At 49.7% G+C, this 16,004-nt stretch overlaps 1 protein-coding gene and 1 pseudogene across 1 annotated transcript in view; one reads left to right on the top strand and one right to left on the bottom strand.

The window, feature by feature from the left end:
* LOC122938193 overlaps positions 1 to 7,528 on the bottom strand; it is a 108,986-nt pseudogene extending 101,458 nt beyond the window's left edge.
* LOC122939172 (gastrula zinc finger protein XlCGF26.1-like) overlaps positions 1 to 16,004 on the top strand; it is a 1,061,774-nt gene that overhangs the window by 131,059 nt on the left and 914,711 nt on the right. The gene's annotated exons all lie outside the window — the stretch shown is intronic.

Genomic DNA, 16,004 nt, shown 5'->3' with positions numbered 1-16,004 from the left:
AGTCCCTGAATTTTCAGGATTCCCCTCTCAGGATTTTTGCATCTGGACCTTTCGATACAGAAGAGGGCCCTGGAGAAGAACAATATTTTATCTTAGATAAAGAGGTTCTGGGTCTTCCAGAAATAAATACTTCAGGATCGGGAACCAGCTGTGCTTTGGACAGAATTAAGTAATTAGAATGACACTGGTTGCTTTTATCCATATATTCTTCAGGACGGCCGGGATAAAAGGACAAGGAGGAAATGAGCATGCTAGGCCCATATTCTATTCCTGAGCCCCTCACCCCTTTTTGCTGGTATCCATAAGAACTTACATTCCAAAGAATCCCTCATTACAGGTTTTCTGGGAAAGTCCACGAAAGTAAAGCCCGTCTTCTCAGTCTGGGAAGATGAATTGTTTGGTTGAGGCAGTAAGAATCAATTCCCGGAGAGAACAGACGTGAAACTGGCTCCAAAGAACTGTGGAGATGCAGAAGGTCATTAACCCCAAGATGCACATAGCTTCCTTTAATAAGCAGTGGCTCTTTCTCCAGAAGACTGATATTTTTCCCCTGTATCATATCATGTTTGAGAATTGGCAGAAATGAGTGTTGGTCAAAAAAAATCTTCCTGGTGTCTGGAGAGAAATCTGATTTCTTGATCTTCACGATTCAACAATTCTGAAAAATCCACAATTTATAGGTAGTCTGGAGAATTGGAGTGGATTCTGAAATTAAAAGAAAATTGTCCAAACTATGATGAGATCTCTTTCTCTGAGGAAGGCCAGGATCTCTACTACCAGGTTTTTGAAAAGTCACTGGGCAGAGGGTGCCCACAGAGAGGGCTCCGAGTGCTGCCCCTGGCACCTGCGCCATAGGTTCACCACCACTGATCTAGGCTGTTCTGACTTAGCTTTTAGGAAATGTTGGGCGCAGTGGTTATGTTAGTGCAGGTACCGTAATCTTCGTTTGCAGGGATGTCCTGATTGGAAAACCTGGACTACTACAGACTGGAACCGTATTGTCTTTAGTGACAATTCTAGGCCCTCTTTGGGTTCCAGTATGGAGGTCTCCTGGTAAGCGCTTCAATCCTTTGCTATGGAGAGACATACTGCCCTAACTGCTGGTGTGATGATGGTGGGAGCCATCGCATATGACAGTCGGTGACCCCTAGTAGTGGTCCGAGGGGCACTAACAGCTCAGTGATATGTGCAGCACATCCTGCCGCCACATGTGTTCTTCTCAGCACTTTTCAGCTGGATAATGCTCTCCTGCGCACAGCGAGGCTTCCCCAGGAAGGTTTCCTCCTATTTTATTACCTATAAAGTATTTATGGGAACATCTGAAATCCGAGCTTCAGCAACCTATGAGTGTGCAGGATCTACAGGAGCATCTGTAACATCTGTGGGCAAATGTACCCTAGGATACCATACCAAACATGCTAGAGGCCGCGTCTCATCTTGTGTCCGTCCGGGCTAGAGGCCGCATCTCATCTTGTGTCCGTCCGGGCTAGAGGCCGCATCTCATCTTGTGTCCGTCCGGGCTAGAGGCCGCATCTCATCTTGTGTCCGTCCGGGCTAGAGGCCGCATCTCATCTTGTGTCCGTCCGGGCTAGAGGCCGCATCTCATCTTGTGTCCGTCCGGGCTAGAGGCCGCATCTCATCTTGTAAAAATGTGACAAATGTATTCCAAGGCAATAGTAGACCATAAAAGGATCAAGATAAAATATGAGTAAATCCATATACCCAATACATAAATAAATAAAATAAAATGAATCCACTGATCAGGAAAAGTGTAATTGAAATCCAGTATAAAACGTCTCAAGAATGGAAACACAGCAATATAGCAGCTATAAATGATGATTACCACCGAATAGGTCTAGTCACAGCCCAGTGTGGATAAGCGATTCAGGGTGGCCTCACTGAGGCTCTTACCGCTCTGTTGATGCTGCAAAGTCTGTTCAGTGCAATGGCATAAAAGCCGACTCACGTGTGTATTTGGGCACTGGTTGATTCTTACCATTTATGTTCTCATAAAGCTCCTCTTCTATTCCTCCAGGGACTCGATCCTCCAGGAGAGTCTGTTGGACGGATGTGAGTCCTGAACCTGGGAACTCAAGCCTTCAGATGCTCTACGCTGCCTGCCAGGACCTTCTGATGACAAAGCCAGAGCTCAAATAGGGAAGCAACATCCCCGACATCAAACCTGATGGGAAGGGTCCTTTCAGCAGGACATGACTATCCCATACAGTTGATTTGAGAAGGTCTAGAAAGGGTCTGTGATGGGCTAGGGGACCCCTACCATGTAAGGTACTTGCCAGTCTAGACATGGGCTGGAAGGAGAGGAAACCCCCATACAACCCTAGCAAAGATCCTACAATTTGATAGTACAGGAAATTTCCACTCAGGAATCCTCTCTGCACCTGTCCTCTGTAGAGACAGGAAGAGCACTAGAGGCTGGAGCGGCCTATTGACTTTTCTGTGCTCTAGTCCCTATAGAAGACCAGAAGGATGACCTACATATGGTGCTGTCATGGAGAACGTCCTGGAAAAAGTTATCTGGAGTACTGCATACAACACTTGAAGTACAGAAATGCAAAAACCGCTGCTCTCCAGTATAATATTCATCCTTTTTAGCTTCTTTACTCCCTCCTCTGCAGCTCTGGTCTCTTCATTCTCTGTGGGTGGGCAGCAGCTCATCCCATGTGACCATCAAGCACCTGCATCTCCCAGGAGTGCGCTGCAGCCAGCTCTTCCTAAGCCCCTCTCCCCCCCGTGTAGAGATACAGCTATATACCTCCATGAATATACAAGTAGGGATGAATGAAAGGAGTCTGCACTGCTTCTCCACGAGATGACTGCACCGGCACCGACAGGAGGAGGGAGCAGGGAAGATACTGAGCATGTGTCCATCCCTGAATGCAGGAGAAGGTGGACCAGAAACCTAGTCACAGAAGAAACAGCAGGGGGCGCTACCAGAAGGGAAATGTACTGTACATAAAAATACAGCCAATATTATTACTGCATGTACATAGTAATAAACCTTCATCAGAAATGCCCCATTCACTGCACTGTGACACTTGTTATGTAATAACCCCTTTATTATCATGACAACCACAAATGACCCCACAACAGTCGTCGTCTGAGCCTAATGGCTGCAGGTCTCCCAGAGGCTGGACCTAGATATTAGATGGCGGCTCACAGCCAATAACCTTGTACACATGCATCCTCAGCACGGCCGGACATGCTGCAGGTGGTTTCCGTGGAGGAGATCGGCTTCTACCAGACGCGTCCGGACTCGTTCCTCTCAGGGACAGAAACCTATTAGTTCCTTATTCCCACCAGTGGTCTCCATAGCCAGAGACTTGTAGGAAGAAGCAGAGAACATGGAGCGTCTGTGGTCGGCTGTAATCCCGCCATCTCCAGCTCTTTACACCAGTATAAACCTAGAATACTACTGGATAAAACAAGGTGTCCTCCTACAGAGGAGGAGACATCTCCATTACCTGACCATCCTGTGGAAGGAGAGGATGCGGACATCTCTCTGGTGTTGTCCTCTGACTGGATCTCTCTGCAGGAGACACAGAGACTGGACTCAGACTTTACAGACAGAGAATTCCAGGACATTTGTATTTAGTCCTGTCTGTTACCTGGAGATGTGAGGGGCTGGTCCTCCTCTATCTTGACCTCCTTGTACAGACCCTTGTGTCCTTCTAAATACTCCCACTCCTCCATGGAGAAATAGACAGCGACATCCTGACACCTTAGAGGAACCTGACAACACAATGACACCGTCATCACCCAGACCCCTCCAGTGCTGTGACTGTATAATGTCCCCGCATTCCCGGCGGTGTCACCTCTCCAGTCAGCAGCTCCATCATCTTGTGGACGACTTCTAGGATCTTCTCATTGTCCTTCTCATGTATCAGATTACTAGACGTCTTCTTCACCGTGGAGTAATCCTGTTCATTGAAGACATAATAATAAATGTCACCATGTACATTCCAGAGTCCATCACTTCTACAGCCATGTCCACCTGTAATTACCATAGATAATGGTGTCATGTGACATCATCAGAACCTCTCACCTCTCCAGTCACATCCCCTGTAATTACCATAGATAATGGTGTAATGTGACATCATCAGAACCTCTCACCTCTCCGGTCACATCCCCTGTAATTACCATAGATAATGGTGTAATGTGACATCATCAGAACCTCTCACCTCTCCAGTCACATCCCCTGTAATTACCATAGATAATGGTGTAATGTGACATCATCAGAACCTCTCACCTGTCCAGTCACATCCCCTGTAATTACCATAGATAATGGTGTAATGTGACATCATCAGAACCTCTCAACCCTCCAGTCACATCCCCTGTAATTACCATAGATAATGGTGTAATGTGACATCATCAGAACCTCTCACCCCTCCAGTCACATCCCCTGTAATTACCATAGATAATGGTGTAATGTGACATCATCAGAACCTCTCACCTCTCCAGTCACATCCCCTGTAATTACCATAGATAATGGTGTAATGTGACATCATCAGAGCCTCTCACCTCTCCAGTCACATCCCCTGTAATTACCATAGATAATGGTGTAATGTGACATCATCAGAACCTCTCACCTCTCCGGTCACATCCCCTGTAATTACCATAGATAATGGTGTAATGTGACATCAGAACCTCTCACCTCTCCAGTAAGCAGGAGGAGTATCTCCAGGGTAAGATCTAATATCCTCTCCGCCATCTTGTCCCCGTCTCCGTCCATTATCTGGTACTGATGATGTCATCGGACAATCCTAGATCACAGGAACCTGAATGGAAGAAGAGGAGTCAATGTAGAATCCGCATGAAATCCCATAGAAATGCTTATAATGACCGGAGATGATGAGGGACATTTGGGAGAAATCAGAGGAGATGAGGTCTTCTCTCTATTGTCTGGACTGAGGACTGGAAGATCTCGTCAGGGAAGTCCCTCCATGTTTGAGGTGACAGCAGTGTAAAGTATGGTGCATCCTGACACTGGCCAACGTGGTTATATCAGGAATGTAAACCATCATGGCCACAGTGGTCATGTGACACTTATACTGGTATAACTGCTGGGATACATCCTCATAACATGGGCGTCTATGGGAGATGACGACCACTGCTGGAGACACTGGTGGACGCCTCCCAGGTCCCTCTCCGGCAGAGACTTCAGTGTCCCCGACGTAAGGAGAGCAGCGCATGCGCAGGAATGTCAGTGCGGCCTGTGACTGACAGAATACACTGCACTACTGAAGCGTCAACTGCCCCAATACACTGCACCACTGAAGCGTCAACTGCCACAATACACTGCACCACTGAAGCGTCACCTGCCACAATACACTGCACCACTGAAGCGTCACCTGCCACAATACACTGCACCACTGAAGCGTCACCTGCCACAATACACTGCACCACTGAAGCGTCAACTGCCCCAATACACTGCACTACTGAAGCGTCAACTGCCACAATACACTGCACCACTGAAGCGTCAACTGCCACAATACACTGCACCACTGAAGCGTCAACTGCCACAATACACTGCACCACTGAAGCGTCAACTGCCACAATACACTGCACCACTGAAGCGTCGACTGCCAGAATACACTGCACCACTGAGGCGTCAACTGCCACAATACACTGCACCACTGAAGCGTCAACTGCCACAATACACTGCACTACTGAAGCGTCAACTGCCGCAATACACTGCGCTACTGAAGCATCAACTGCCCCAATACACTGCACCACTGAAGCGTCAACTGCCCCAATACACTGCACTACTGAAGCGTCAACTGCCCCAATACACTGCACTACTGAAGCGTCAACTGCCCCAATACACTGCACTACTGAAGCGTCAACTGCCACAATACACTGCACTACTGAAGCGTCAACTGCCACAATACACTGCACTACTGAAGCGTCAACTGCCACAATACACTGCACTACTGAAGCGTCAACTGCCACAATACACTGCACTACTGAAGCGTCAACTGCCACAATACACTGCACTACTGAAGCGTCAACTGCCACAATACACTGCACTACTGAAGCGTCAACTGCCACAATACACTGCACTACTGAAGCGTCAACTGCCACAATACACTGCACTACTGAAGCATCAACTGCCACAATACACTGCACTACTGAAGCGTCAACTGCCACAATACACTGCACTACTGAAGCATCAACTGCCCCAATACACTGCACTACTGAAGCGTCAACTGCCACAATACACTGCACTACTGAAGCGTCGACTGCCACAATACACTGCACTACTGAAGCGTCGACTGCCACAATACACTGCACTACTGAAGCGTCGACTGCCGCAATACACTGCACTACTGAAGCGTCGACTGCCGCAATACACTGCACTACTGAAGCATCAACTGCTACAATACACTGCACTACTGAATAGAGATGAGCGAACTTCTGTTTTAAGTTCGGCGTCTATAGTTCGGGTTCAGGTTAGCGGAGAATCCCGATATGGATCCCGACTTCCGTTGTGATCCGTGGTAGCGGAATCAATAATCAGGATCCATATCGGGATTCTCCTCTAACCTGAACCCGAACTTTAGACGCCGAAATTAAAACAGAAGTTCGCTCATCTCTACTACTGAAGCATCAATTGCCACAATACACTGCACTACTGAAGCACCAGCTGTGACAGACATCACACACTGCACTACTGAAGCACCAGCTGTGACAGACATCATACACTGCACTACTGAAGCACCAGCTGTGACAGACATCACACACTGCACTACTGAAGCACCAGCTGTGACAGACATCATACACTGCACTACTGAAGCACCAGCTGTGACAGACATCACACACTGCACTACTGAAGCACCAGCTGTGACAGACATCACACACTGCACTACTGAAGCACCAGCTGTGACAGACATCACACACTGCACTACTGAAGCACCAGCTGTGACAGACATCAGACACTGCACTACTGAAGCATCAGCTGTGACAGACATCATACACTGCACTACTGAAGCATCAGCTGTGACAGACATCATACACTGCACTACTGAAGCACCAGCTGTGACAGACATCACACACTGCACTACTGAAGCACCAGCTGTGACAGACATCACACACTGCACTACTGAAGCACCAGCTGTGACAGACATCAGACACTGCACTACTGAAGCATCAGCTGTGACAGACATCATACACTGCACTACTGAAGCATCAGCTGTGACAGACATCATACACTGCACTACTGAAGCACCAGCTGTGACAGACATCATACACTGCACTACTGAAGCATCAGCTGCCACAGACATCATACACTGCACTACTGAAGCATCAGCTGTGACAGACATCACACACTGCACTACTGCCTGCGGCTCCCGGCTCCCCGGTACCTGCTCCTCATGCCGGGGCTCTCCCTCCCGCTGTCCGGACATCAGAGCCTCTTTACAGGACGTTTCCAGCAGAACTTCCTCTTTCCCTCAGGTTCCTGGAGTTTTCCTCTCCCAGCATGCTTTGCGGTGTGACGTCACAGGGCTGGCCCCGCCCGGCACACTGGTCAGTCAGCACTAGCCCCGCCCGCTACACCTCCGGCGGCCATGTTAGTACACCCAGACATGGCTCCTGCTCCTCTCCTCACATCGCTGAGGTCCACAGGCGCTTCCCTCACCATCTCCAGAGCCCCAAACACTGGGAGCGGCCAGCACAGCCGTATCTAAGCCTCTCATGTGAGATACAGCCTGCTGAGCCTGGATCACAGCTTCTCTTGTGTGATACTGTCTGCTGAGCTGTGTATCTAATCCTATCCTGTGTGATACTGTCTGCTGAGCTGTGTATCTAATCCTCTCCTGTGTGATACTGTCTGCTGAGCTGTGTATCTAATCCTATCCTGTGTGATACTGTCTGCTGAGCTGTGTATCTAATCCTATCCTGTGTGATACCGTCTGCTGAGCTGTGTATCTAATCCTATCCTGTGTGATACTGACTGCTGAGCTGTGTATCTAATCCTATCCTGTGTGATACAGTCTGCTGAGCTGTGTATCTAATCCTATCCTGTGTGATACAGTCTGCTGAGCTGTGTATCTAATCCTATCCTGTGTGATACAGTCTGCTGAGCTGTGTATCTAATCCTATCCTGTGTGATGCTGAGCTGTGTATCTAATCCTATCCCGTGTGATACTGTCTGCTGAGCTGTGTATCTAATCCTCTCCTGTGTGATACTGTCTGCTGAGCTGTGTAGCTAATCCTATCCCGTGTGATACTGTCTGCTGAGCTGTGTATCTAATCCTCTCCTGTGTGATACTGTCTGCTGAGCCGTGTATCTAATCCTCTCCTGTGTGATACTGTCTGCTGAGCCGTGTATCTAATCCTCTCCTGTGTGATACTGTCTGCTGAGCTGTGTATCTAATCCTATCCTGTGTGATACTGTCTGCTGAGCTGTGTATCTAATCCTATCCTGTGTGATACTGTCTGCTGAGCTGTGTATCTAATCCTATCCTGTGTGATACTGTCTGCTGAGCCGTGTATCTAATCCTCTCCTGTGTGATACTGTCTGCTGAGCTGTGTATCTAATCCTCTCCTGTGTGATACTGTCTGCTGAGCCGTGTATCTAATCCTCTCCTGTGTGATACTGTCTGCTGAGCTGTGTATCTAATCCTATCCTGTGTGATACTGTCTGCTGAGCTGTGTATCTAATCCTCTCCTGTGTGATACTGTCTGCTGAGCTGTGTATCTAATCCTCAGTTGTGTGATACTGTCTGCTGAGCTGTGTATCTAATCCTATCCTGTGTGATACTGTCTGCTGAGCTGTGTATCTAATCCTATCCTGTGTGATACTGTCTGCTGAGCTGTGTATCTAATCCTATCCTGTGTGATACTGTCTGCTGAGCTGTGTATCTAATCCTCTCCTGTGTGATACTGTCTGCTGAGCTGTGTATCTAATCCTATCCTGTGTGATACTGTCTGCTGAGCGGTGTATCTAATCCTCTCTTGTGTGATACTGTCTGCTGCGCTGTGTATCTAATCCTATCCTGTGTGATACTGTCTGCTGAGCGGTGTATCTAATCCTATCCTGTGTGATACTGTCTGCTGAGCTGTGTATCTAATCCTCTGTTGTGTGATACAGGAGTAGCTGATCACATGGTGCAGTGTCCCCCCCCGTCCCCTCATTGGTATAGTCCTCACCCGCCGGTCGCTTCTTTCACACTAGTGTTAGGTTTGCCCGTTTCTGGGGGGGGGACAGTCTGCCGGATCCGGACTAACGCTCGCACACGTGTGCTTCCGGAGGTCTGGCCCGGCCCCATTCATTATAACGGGGACGGGCGGGAGATGCGGCCGCAGCACGGGAAACATGGCGAGAGGCGGCCCGACAAAAACCGCCTGCTGGTCAGTGGAGGAGACCCCTTTACGTGCAGCGATCTCCTCCACAGTACGGGCAGCAGTGATCGGCAATGTTGCTCTTCGTCTCCATACAGAACCCTTTCTTGCTCTTTGTACAGCAGGATCTGCTGCCGCTAAAAAGGATTTAGGCGTCATGAGAAACAATCCGCGCGTTGTGCTCCGTTATCCGGTAATCGATGGCACATTTACAATGGCAGTTATTGCTGACGAGGGCTCATTAGCCATAATTTGCCCGAACCAAGGGGCCTAAGGCTGATGTTGTCCATCTGTCGGTCGCCCCATTGCCAATAAAGCCCAAACCAGACAGCACCAGTAACAGGTAAAACAGGAACCATCAGCACCGAACCAGTAACGGGGGACACAGTGCAGGGAAATCGGAGCAATGAGGGGGTGCAGGTCACCGTGGAGCCCCCACTATTCTCTGAGAAGGAAAAGCTGATCCCAGGGGAACCGCAGCAGTGTAGCATGGTCCATGACCTTAGGGAGGTGAACAAGATGGTCTGTGATGTACAGAACCCCCCACCTTACTTCACCAAGTGCCACCAACTTCTTCTTGTTCTCCAGTGGTTGACGTGGCCAGAGGTTTTTTCTTCCTGCCCCTGGAGGAGACCGGTCACTAATTGCTGGAGCAGCCGACCTCAGGGTGCAGCAATGTCACCATTCGCTTTCTCAGAAGAAATGTCCCAGGTTCTGGGGGTGTGAAGACCACATTACCCTACAACACAACTTCTGCAGTATCTCCCAGAGACCCCAGACAGAAGGGATGCCATATGCAGAGTGCCAGTACCCACCACAGTATATCACTAAGGGCCGTGTGGGCTCCTGCTGGGAATGGACCCCCAGTGCCTCTAGCTGCAGGGTCTGTACAACGCTCCGACCTCATGGGGACAACAAGGTCTACTGACACGGACAGGACAGGACAGACTTTCAGCTCCAGCCTCAGCTTTACCTGACTACAATACGTGGACAAGAGGTAATAACCGAGCTCCATGGGAAAAGCTCCGACCGTTAGGTTACTACTCCTATCATCCAGACACAATAATTAGGGCTTCTCCTTCACATGTGAGAGATGTAACCGCAGCAGCCACACCGAAATACAAGGCGACTGACATAGTCCTGGACCAGCCGCTGACCATCCAAGTTTCATAAGTAGTCGAGGAAATGAGAACCAAACACATCTCCGCTGCCAGGTGGACACAGTACGAGGTGGCACTGCCAACGCCGTCAGGAAGAACCATCAGACAAGGTCTGGGTTAGGCTACTTTCACACTTGCGTTCGGGGCTCCGTTCAGAATGCCTCAGTTTGGGGATCAATTTGGCCTCCGCTCCGCTCAGTAGGCGGACACCCGAACGCAGCTTGCAGCGTTCGGGTGTCCGCCTGGCCGTGCGGAGCCAAACGGATACGTCCATACTTACAATGCAAGTCAATGGGGACGGATCCGTTTGACGTTGACACAATATGGTGCAATTGCAAACGGATCCGTCCCCCATTGACTTTCAATGTAAAGTCAGGAGTCCCTATTAATATACCATCGGATCAGAGTTTTCTCCAATCCAATGGTATATTTTAACATGAAGCGTCCCCATCACCATGGGAACGCCTCTATGTTAGAATATACCATCGGATTTGAGTTAAATCGTGAAACTCAGATCCGACAGTATATTCTAACACAGAGGCGTTCCCATGGTGATAGGGACGCTTCAAGTTAGAATATCCTAAAAGAACTGTGTACATGACTGCCCCCTGCTGCCTGGCAGGTGCTGCCAGGCAGCAGGGGGCAGACCCCCCCCCTGTTTTTAACTCATTGGTGGCCAGTGCGGTCAGCCCCCCCTCCCTCCCCCCCTGTTTTTAACTCATTGTTGGCCAGTGTGGGCGGCCCCCCCCTCCCTCCCCCCCTGTTTTTAACTCACTGGTGGCCAGTGCGGCCGCCCCCCCCCCCCCCTAATTAAAATGACCGACCCCTATCATTGGTGGCACAGTGTGCGGCCTCCCTCTCCCCCCCATCATTGGTGGCAGCGGAGAGTTCCGATCGGAGTCCCAGTTTAATCGCTGGGACTCTGATCGGTAACCATGGCAACCAGGACGCTACTGCAGTCCTGCTTGCCATGGTTACTTTGCAATATTAGAAGCATCATACTTACCTGCTGGCTGCTGCGCTGTCTGTGACCGGCCGGGAGCTCCTCCTACTGGTAAGTGACAGGTCTGTGCGGCGCATTGCTTAATGATCTGTCACTTACCAGTAGGAGGAGCTCCCGGCCGGTCACAGACAGCGCAGCAGCCAGCAGGTAAGTATGATGCTTCTAATATTGCTATGTAACCATGGCAACCAGGACTGCAGTAGCGTCCTGGTTGCCATGGTTACCGATCGGAACTCTCCGCTGCTACCAATGATCGGGGGGGGGAGGGGGGGCCGCACACTGTGCCACCAATGATATAAATACAATAGAGGGAGGGGGGGCCGCACACTGTGCCACCAATGATATAAATACAATAGAGGGAGCGGGGGAGGGGGCCGCACACTGTGCCACCAATGATATAAATACAATAGAGGGAGGGGGGGCCGCACACTGTGCCACCAATGATATAAATACAATAGAGGGAGGGAGGGGGGGCCGGCCGCACTGGCCACCAATGAGTTAAAAACGGGGGGGGGGGGGGGGTCTGCCAGGCAGCAGGGGGCAGTCATGTACACAGTTCTTTTAGTATATTCTAACTTGAAGCGTCCCCATCACCATGGGAACGCCTCTGTGTTAGAATATACTGTCGGATCTGAGTTTTCACGAAGTGAAAAATCAGATCTGAAAAAAACAGTTATGCAAACGGATCCGTTCTGAACGCAAGTGTGAAAGTAGCCTTAGATGACCAGATAATCAGCATTATTGTATTGAATTGCTGAAAATTGAAAAGCAGGAGCTGGAGAAACTCCAATCCTTAACTTAGAATTTTTGGTAGATGGATCCCGGTACCACCATGAAGGAAGTCCATGGACTGGGTAGGCAGTCACTACCCTACCCTCCTGCTTAGCATAGAAAGCATAGCTACAGGCATTCACTTCAACATGTACAATGGCTCAAGTTCCGACAGCTAATACACACACTGCAGGTAGGTCTTTGGGGTGGCAGAAGACTATGGTCCTATCTGGAAGAGCAGTGACTTTATGGGCTCAGCAGATAAACCCATTAAAAATTTAGAGTCTATTTGGGTAGTGATCATCAGGGTACAAACTCCCGAGGCAGGGGGTAATGCCTTTGCTGACGCAGCAGCCTGAGCAGCCACTGTGAAGCCCTAATGGAGGCCTACTGAGGAACCAAGTCCGACTGATATCTCTTTACTGGACAAGGCAGTAGATGTCTGGTTGTGTAGAGGGGAAGCAGCAAGTTTGGAACATGATGGACAAGGGAGGACATGTGGGGGGAGTAGAAGTGGCAGCTGCACAGTATGGAACCTGACGGACAAGACTGGAGATGCGCAGCTGTGTAGGGGTAGTAGTAGCGGCAGCAGCAGTACAGTGTGGAACCTGATGGACAAGCATCGTCCTGCTGTGACTGAGATGATGAGTAAGCAGTCCCATCCACAGTCATCCTTTTTCTATGCTGTAACATGCGGCCACCTACCAGAGGTGAGGGAGTGCTGTGACCTGTTACTACAGGCCGGACGGCTGGTGCGGACAGTGCTGCTGCTACCTCCACTACAGCCACCCACATTCTCACTGGTGACTGACATGGTGCGGGTGCTTCCTCTTACATTACCACATCCACTGAACTCTGTCTTTCTTTTTAAGAACGGAGGCACCGGTCACGGCCTATGGTGTGCGCTGTGACACTGTTGCTACACTTGCGGTTGTCCGCGGCAACGTGTTGCTGTGTGTGCATGCAGTGGCAGTGTCTCGGCCTTCTGGGTGATTGCCGTGAAATGGTTGCCTGCCGCAACGTGTAGCTTTCTATGCTTGTGTGTGCACTTCCCCTTTAAGTGGCTTCCTTCCCTTGTCTGGTGTTGGAAGGGTTAACTCCCTTCCTAGTGTTTGGTGAACACTGGGTTTATGTGGGTGTGTGTGCGGCTGCTTGGGCTTTTTAGCCTCTGCTGGAAGCCTGTAGCTGAGTTGTACTCCAGCCTTGGTGTGTGCTGGAGTTAAGCTCCTTGTCTGGCTTTACCATCTGTCCAGTGAGGGCCACCCTTGTGGTCATAGATGTTCTATGTTATCACAGTGTCTCCTTCCCTTCCTGTCCCTTTTGTGTATGGAGTGGGTTTTGATCAGGGTGTTTGTATGTCTATTTTTTGGTGTTACATGTCTGGTAGTGTTTGGTGTCCAGCATGTTTGCTAGACTTTCCCCTGTCTCACATTTATTGCAGCTATGAGTGTCCTGGGTTCCTGTGTGGTTGTGGTGTTTCCTTAATGTTGGTGTGGACACTAGCACTTGTGCACGGGTTCCAGTCAGTGTGTCTGTGGCAGGTAAGTGTGTTACTGGTTTTACTTACCTGCCATCTCCATATGCTGTATGTGTTCCCCTCTCCTGGCAGCCTGGCCTCAGAGAGAGACTCCTGTTCTTCCGTGTTGAGGATAAACAGGTAGTCTCTCCCCTGCTCCTTAGTGAGGGATTACCAGGGCGACTTAGGGTTTCTAGGAATCCTGAGTATGAGTCGTCCTACCATCGGGGTCCGCTCATACAGTGAGGAGTCAGGGAGAGGATTAGGGACGCGGTAGGAGGTGACCTACTCCTTTTTGGCCAGGCTGATCCCCTTTACCCTTTGACACCACACGGTGGGGGGTTTTCCCTCACTCCCCGCCGTGACAGCACCATTGCACCTGCACTGGTTATTCCAACCACAAGGCCCACAGCTAACTGCCAGACGTTAGAGGAGATCTCCTGCCTGTACAAATCATTCCTTCCTCATCCATTGGCCAGAGCTCTATTTCTGGACTCTTTCGCATGCCAGAAAACTTTCATGGGCCTAGAGGACCCAATTCATATTTAAACTGGGTTGTATTAACCATCTGCCAATGTACGGCCTACCGCCCACCCAAAACCTCACTCTCAACTACTTTCTGGACCCAGGAGCCGGAAGTGGCCGTACAGCGCTAAGATGCCTAAAGGTCCAGTGCTCTCCTAATTCAGCAAACCTTTTCCTCTGGTGCCAGGTGAATGAGTAGAAGGACTTAGCTGGTGGATTGGGGACTGCAAGTCCTGCCGCTGAGTCATCTTTCCCATCTGCTGCTTGGGGCCCACATGACTGCCCATACCGGGCACACACTGCGTCTGAGCACCAGGAGTTGCATAAGGTACATTTTCCTGGAAAAGGGGAGAGTTGAAGGGGCAGTGGACTATTTTTGATGATCACTGATATTTATCTCAAGTGGAGAAGCCAGAGCCCCCCTTTGCCTTCTTTGAAACGATCCACAGTTTAACGAGTCCGGACACCATTTTTGTTCCTTTCTTCTCTTCATACTGAGCAGAAGAACGTCTGCACCTTTTTACAGCTGACTGATTGCAAGAACCAAAGACTAAGTTTGTTGTTCTGTCAAAAAGCCGTCTACTCTGCTTGGTTTAATACGGTTGATCATGGTGACAGAGCCTCGTTAACAATAAAACTCAGTGGTGTACTAAGGGGGGGGGGGGGGGTCCGCCCTGGGTGCCGACTCTCTGGGGGTGCCAGAAGCAATGAGCGCTTCCATCAATATAGACAGAAGCGCTCATTGCTGGAGCGCAGGGAGCTGGGTCCTGTCACTCACCGCTCCCTCAGGCCGGCAGCGCACATAATGGTGAAGCAGGAAGACTTCTCCCCGCTCCACCATTCAGCCTGCAGGCACAGATTGCACTGTGTGGGTGGGGCCTGCAGCCTGGAAATCTGCATAATCTCCACCCACACTGTGCTGCAGAGCAATCTGTTCCTAAAGGGAAGAGAGGTATGTGAGCTTCAGGAACGTGACAAGGTGAGTAATTACTGTGATTTTTTTTTTTAATACAGAGGGGGCACAGAGGGCATTACTACTATGGAGGGGGCAAAGAGGGCTATAACAGAGGGCTTTATTGCTATGGAGGGGGCACAGAGGGCTTTATTGCTATGGAGGGGGCACAGAGGGCATTACTACTATGGAGGGGGCACAGAGGGTATTACTACTATGGAGGGGGCACAGAGGGTATTACTACTATGGAGGGGGCACAGAGGGCATTACTTCTATGGAGGGGGGCACAGAAGACTTACTATGGAGGTGGGGCAGAGGTCTTTATTATGATGGAGGGGGCACAGAGCATTTTATTACTATAGAGGGGGCACAGAGGATTTTATTACTAATGTGAAGGGGGCACAGAGGGTATTACTAATGTGAAGGGGGGCACAGAGTCTGGGATTAAGGGTATAATTATTCCCCAGATGTTCCTTACCATTTCCTGCAAATGAGTCCAAAGGGTCTGGGAATGTTCATAACTTCATAACCCAGGTAGTAAACCCAAGACTGAAGTAGTGAAAAGGGTTTTCTGACATTTTTTTAACTGACGACCTATCCTCTGAAATATTTCCAATATGTCCATTATATAATTCATGGACGATCATGGTTACTGGTTTCCCTTACGTCATGACAAATAGTCACATGACACAAGGGGATCCAGTCTCTGCCGCG

The sequence above is a fragment of the Bufo gargarizans genome, chromosome 5 (genome assembly GCF_014858855.1).
Source record: "Bufo gargarizans isolate SCDJY-AF-19 chromosome 5, ASM1485885v1, whole genome shotgun sequence".
Lineage (NCBI taxonomy): Eukaryota > Metazoa > Chordata > Amphibia > Anura > Bufonidae > Bufo > Bufo gargarizans.
Note: the sequence above shows the minus strand (reverse complement) of the source record. Positions and strands in the feature narration are given on the sequence as shown.